We start from the raw sequence: 7,022 nt of genomic DNA, 5'->3' as shown, positions 1-7,022 counted from the left end.
TGAGACCTGTAATATATTGATGAAAAACAGTATCATAGGGGACCTTTAACTTCCAAGCACTCTAGACTGCTTCCTTTTTTAATTCCTTGACTTCATTGGTCATGAGTTCATGCCTTAATTAAATAACAACTTAGGCGCTAGATAGTCAGGACGGAAAAATCCCTGCTTGCAAAATGGTTTCAGAAACATGTGCTCTCGATTCAATATAAAGCTGCTTTGCCATTTTTAAGTTCTTTTCAAATGTAAAGCGATCAGTATACATCCATAGATCGTATATATAGCAACTGGATAAATCACCATGACGCGGTTTTTGGATTAAGGTTTTTGAAGAGTCAAGTTTTGCTTTTTTGCCATCTTGGTTTCTTGCAACATAAATGCCATGAGAAGGAGGAGCCCTCTGAACCAGGGAATGATTTCAGACACGGCTAGGATCTCAGAAACATGGTTCTGTATTTGCTCTCCTTAGTTTGGTTAAATTGGAGGCCTAAAGTAGCATTGGCACTAACGAAAAACCTTTTGCAGTTAATTATTTGCATCACATCTGGTGTTCCTCAGAGCTCAACCCTGGGACCATTGTTTTTCTGTTGATATGCTTTGACTAGGAAACATCTGGAGATAATAATCACAGACCATACATTCTAAAATTCATGCTGTTTATTAAAAGAATATTTCACCCCAAAATTATTAATTTTCTTTTAATTACTCAACTTTGTTTTACATGCACGTTTCCAAGCTTAACCAGGAATCCAAAAAGGGGAAAAGTCTCAATAATTTGAAGTAAATAGTAAAGAGCAGAACTACATTTCACAATTCAACTCATGCAGTCTTTGCTAAAACCTTACTATTAATTTCCAAACCTTTAGACTTTAAGAGTGCGCTTAAGACCTTCCTTTTTGATAAAGCTCATAGTTAGGGCTGATTAGATTCAGCCCCTAGTTTTGCTGATATAGGCTTAGTTTGTCGGGGGACACCTTACTTCTTCCTTCTCTCTGTCTATACCTGTGTACTCTCATGTTCCCAATAACCCAGCTTCCCCCAAATTTCTTTTTGGTGTCTATCTACGCTGGGATCCTGAGCCCTGATCTGAGTCCTGGACTTCGAGTCGAGGCTGAACGGTCCTGAATGGTCCTGCCTGACTCTCATCATTCTACTTCCCTGATGGTTCCCACAGGATTGTTGACATCCTTCTGGATTCATCTTCTTATTACAGACACATGCATTTCCAAACATTTGGTCTACCTATGTTGTAAAATGTATTATCTCTTCGATGTACACACGGCATCTATTGCACGTCTGTCCGTCCTGGGAGAGGGATCCCTCCTCTGTTGCTCTCCCTGAGGTTTCTCCCATGTTTCCCTTTAAACTGTGGGGTTTCTCTGGAAGTGTTTCCTTGTACGATGTGAGGGTCTAAGGACAGAGGGTCTAAGGACAGAGGGTGTCGTATTGTCATACTGATATTCTGTACAAACTGTGAAGTCCACTGAGACAAATGTAACGTTTGTGATATTGGGCTATATAAATAAACATTGATTGATTGATTGATTGATTGATTGTACAGGTGCACTTCATGTCTATGTAAGTCTGATGTGTTTTAAACAGTTAAGTTTGAGTGGAAATTCATGTTTGTGAAGCAGTTCAGCTGGTTGAATCTTTGAATAAACTGCTCAAGTTGTGTAAAAGTTTGCATACGGATATTTTTCTATAGTTTTGCTGCTCTCAAACCCACTATTGCTTAAATTAATTGGGACTTGCTGTCGTTTTTTACTGTTGGCTATGAGTTCTTTAAGAAAAAAATGTTCTTAAAGAATTTAAGATAACATGGAGTGAGTTTTTTTATATACTAATAGTCATTTTGTCGGTGTCGTAAGGATAATATTTGTTTGATCTTCTTAGCAAGGGTAAGAAAATAAATAGTTGTTATTACATGTTATTTTTTAGACGCTTTTATCCAAAGGGACTTACATACATTCAGTACTGTGGACAATCCCAACAGGAGCCAATTGGGGTGAAGTGTCTCAGGGACACAACGACATGCTGACTGCAGTGGCACTCGAACTTGCTACCCCCTGATTCAAAGTCCATCATACTATCCACTGAGCCACAACTTCCTCAAGTAGATGAGCAACCAATGGAAGCTGTACGAAAAATGTAATCACTATAAATCCTCTTATCAGCATGCAACATCCAAGCAGAGGAAGTCAAAGAGCAAGTTCCCACAATAAAAAAACACACAAACAAACTATCTTTAGCTGTTCAGACAGCCACACAACTAAAATGACCATACAGGCAGTCAGACGCCTCACAGATCCCCACACTTCATATTCTGTGTGGTTTTCTATTAGCTGCCAAAGTCCAAAGCTCCTACAGTGACCTCATGGCGGCGATAGTAGAGAGTGTTAAAAATCAAATATTAAAATAGTTGAGGCGACCCTGCTGCGAGTGATAAGTGCCCGACTGCAACACCCTGCACTGAACATCCAACAAAACGCCATCCAATAATAACTTTAACAACATGTTTCAAGATGTTAACAGGTTAGTCTTACATAGTAAATCCAGTCTTGTTTACTTGACTTGTCTGGTTTTATTCGCTAGGTTTTGGTTTATTTGTAAGAAATTAATATTATTTAAGTGTTAAAAAAGACCTCAAATAAGATTTTAGGAAAGTATGCCGTTTTGAAAAGGATCCCAAATATAGCATTTCTAACTTGTCTTCTTAGACTTTTCTATATATTTAAAAAAGCAGAAATATTCAAAAGCAAATATCTGCTCAGTTTCCTAAAATACACCTCTCTTAAATAAAAATATATGCGGGTGGACAGCCACAGTAATTTGGAAACGTTTTACGGTTAATTAACTTTTTGCTGAATCTGTGTGCCGCTGATATGCGATCTATAACTTTATCATCGATGGGTGTTTGATTGCATTTTGCTGCGTGGACGTTAAAGGTGATCTTTTCCTTAGCATTGACGCACATCAACCACCGACGTCTTGTATTTCTGTCCTATACATAAAAATTAAAAATATCTCCACATTTAACAACTAGCACAGCTCAGATTCTGAAACTAGATGCTGAAACCATCACATGCACGAGTGCTCTTCTCCTATATACAAGTGGTTATTTATTTTTAATATTTTATTTAATCCAAGGTTGGCTTTTTTCCTTATGTCCAACTTTTATTCTCCTTCTTATATTTTAATACTATTTTGATGGGAGGCGTGTGGTACAGTGGTTAGGGGTGCACAGGTTCAAACCCCACTGCAGTCAGCATGTCGTTGTGTCCCTGAGACACTTCACCCCAAATTGTTCACGTGGGGATTGTCCACAGTGTTGAGTATGTATGTCGCTTTAGATAAAAGCATCTAACAAGTGAAATGCAATATAATATAATTATCCTCTTTTACTCAAGAGTATAAAGCACTGGTCTAAAGGGGTAAAAAGGAGGAGAAAGATTTTTGTATTTATTATGCAATTAAAGAATACATTCGAAATGTTCATAATAAGGACAAACCGTCGTTATAAGGTCAACACTAGTCATTATTTTTTGTGTGCAAATGTTTCTTTTCAATCTTGAAAAAACACCTTTTTTCTCAACATTTCAACTGTATTTTTAAACTGCAAATGACTTCATCTGCTATAATGTTGGAAGCACTGAAAAGTGTGGCTTTATTCTAAACATCTTGACTTTATTCTCAACATTTGATATTTGTTTAAAATTATCTTTCACCTCAAATAGCTGTATTTGTTATGCATTACAAAAAAAACGAAAGTTAAACTTACAAAATGTAAAATTAAAATCTACCTCTTCCAATGTATTTTTTCCAATGCCTGGCACCAATGATCTTCCGTATATTGGGCTCAACAACAACCAGAGTACGATCCATCCTGCTGATTTTAAAGGTCCCATGTCATGGCCATTTGTTTTGATCATAATTCCATTGTTGAGGTCAACTAGAATAGATTTAAATTGTTCAATGTTCCAAACTCACATTGGTTTCTCAAACAGCATCTCTGTATAGTATGTGTATTCACTCTCTGTCCTACACGGCTTGTTGGAGCTCCTGCCCCCCCCCCCCCCCCCCCCCCCCTCCTCCCTGTGAGCCCACTGTGCTCTGATTGGTCGGGATGTTGCGAGGCTCGCTGCTCAGTGAGCTGGCTTACTGGTGAGGTTTCCGGGTCGGCGATACAGCGAGAACAAGCTAAACTCATCCTGATCACACAAACACTCACAGCCGAGGTAAAAACAATAAGTGTGGCTTGATATTGAGTAAGAAAAAGATTTCTAACGCTGTGAGAATGGGTCTGCAGAGAGCATTTCTCCACCATCCCAACTCGTATATTACCAGCGTTCAGGGAGCTCTATGCAAGTCAATGGGACTCCCTGTTAGTTGAAAATGTAAATGCTAAAGTTCCTCGTGTGTGAGGTGCTGCGCGGATTGGTCCATTTTGGTACCGGGAACCCGGAACCAAACAATGGAAAAAGAGAAATGTCCAACGAGGCGTTCTGGGGAAGCATAGACAGATCTTCTCTGTGTTAGAGTTTTGCTCGCTACAGGGTGTACTTTGAGGGTTTGCGACTCTGCAGACCGTTTACATGCAGAAAAACCTTCATAAGGGGACGGGTGATAACCGGAGAAGCATGACATGGGACCTTTAAGCAAGCAAGATCCAATTTAGTCAGAAGAAAACAAACAATCCAAAAAGAGAAATACAAACAATTATAAACAGTTTGAAAGAGATTCACAATGAACTTCAAAAAGGCGCTAAACAACCATGAAGACAACACAAACACACAAGATGAGAAAAAACAAAAAAACTACAAAGAAACGTAAGAAAGGTGCAAAGTGAATCAAAACGATTATGACAAGGGAAAAGATAACCACAAAGAGACAGGAAACAACCTAAGAGACGCAAAGTTAACAGAATTAAATACCACCCAAAAAAAGAGAAGAAAAACAGGTGCAAACACATCTAGAGACTCACAATGACTAACAAAGAGACACGAAGAGATATACTTCAATACCAATGTGTGAAATCTGTTCCTGGGGACCCTATTCTGTGTGTGTGTGTGTGTGTGTGTGTGTGTGTGTGTGTGTGTGTGTGTGTGTGTGTGTGTGTGTGTGTGTGTGTGTGTGTGTGTGTGTGTGTGTGTGTGTGTGTGTGTGTGTGTGTGTGTGTGTGTGTGTGCTGCAGCAGGCCATACTTCAGCAGCAGCAGAATTTCTGTGTGTGTGATTCCGGTTGTGTTACAGTGTGTGACCACAGGGGGGCGCTGCTGATGGACTCTGAGCAGATAGAGGTTCATTTTTCTTGACACTAACAGACGGTCAATCAATATTTCCATGTGTGTGATATATTGCCGACATGTGAAGAGGAGACGCATTTAATTTAGTGGAGAGCATGAAGACACACACACACACGCACACACACACACACACACACACACACACACACACACACACACACACACACACACACACACACACACACACACACACACACAGCACTTTGTAATGAAGAGTGTGTCGTATTGACACACAGATGTGAAAGCTCTCAGCTGTGATTAGTATTCAGTCTGTATGACACGCTAACATACGGCACAACATTTATGTGTATTGGGTTCTGTTTCAGTCACACTTTAAATTACCTACATTTTGTTTGTCAAGTTTAAGGAGTTTGGGGGATTTTTGCATTTTAAGCCCCCAAACTTAAAACGTGTTGCCTCTGCATTGAAACCACTGACTATTGCTTTTATTTGATCCTGTCTTAAAACATATCTTAATAAGCTCACTTTGAGAGTTGCCTTTCTATATTTCTGTTGCTGCGTGAGCGCCTGCTTTCCCCCACAGGGATTAACAAAGGTTTATCTTGCCTTATTTTAACTGTGGAACACTGCAAACTAAATCCCTTTCCGTTTTATCCAAGATTTTAAGAATACATGTTCTATAAAGCAGGCTTTGGACAGTGGCGAACCGTCAGGGCCTTCAATGTATTCAGAGAATACCCTGGAACACTCAGATAAAACAAACAAAAAATCGATTTCATTATATAAATAAAATGTAATAAAATGTAATAAATGAGAATGGTATCTGTGTTGTTGATCTGTAATATAAGTGTTACGTTGATTTGTTTGTCCTTCTCGTTCCATGCACTACGCATTTCAGTGGTTTTGTGTTAGAAAAGAAAGCAACCAATCAGATCTTGTTCTGGGTCTCTGGGTAGAATATCCTTCAACCAAGGTATTCTACATCCTTGATAGAATTATGAAGGTTTTTACTGAGGGGTTTGTCCACATATCATTCAAAGCCTTTGAATGATATGTGGACAAACCCCTCAGTAAAAACCTTCAGAATATATATTCAGGAATGAAATTGGAACGTTTTGTGTGTGCAGTTGCTACTGATGTGGAGTACGAACATTTTTTTAGGAAACCTATGAAGATACAGTATCCATACATTTTGAAATGATAAGAGTAGAACAATAACAACGTTCCCATGACTACTTATTCCAACACATACAATCTTTCATTACAACTCTTCTCAAAGGTTATTTTTAAATCTGCAAAAGAGGTTTGATCTAATGCTTGTGGTTAATTTAAGAGAAATCTACAGAAGCAAAAAGACAAAGTAAGCAAATTAAGACCTGAATGTGGATTTTGGATGTTTTTCCACGAGTCAGAGCATACAGTAAGTAAGTGAACAACGATGTAGTGTCTCCCTTGATATCTGATGGCCTGTGTGTAGCCTACACTGTAAACTGAGCTGTATGTTAGGCCAATAAGGTTTATTGAATTGGACAGTATTGAGAGAAGAAGAGAGGTTCCTTATTCTTTAATTGAGTTCAAAAGTTGACATGGCCGACGAGCCTTTCTCGCTTTTATGTCCACTTGAATGATGGTGACAGTGTGTGTGTGTGTGTGTGTGTGTGTGTGTGTGTGTGTGTGTGTGTGTGTGTGTGTGTGTGTGTGTGTGTGTGCTGCAGCAGGCCATACTTCAACAGCAGCAGAATTTGAGCCAGATCATCTC

Source organism: Notothenia rossii (genome assembly GCF_949606895.1).
Source record: "Notothenia rossii genome assembly, chromosome: 9".
In the NCBI taxonomy this organism is placed as follows: Eukaryota; Metazoa; Chordata; class Actinopteri; order Perciformes; family Nototheniidae; genus Notothenia; species Notothenia rossii.
The sequence above is the reverse complement of the archived record's forward strand: the minus strand, read 5'-3'. Positions refer to the sequence as shown.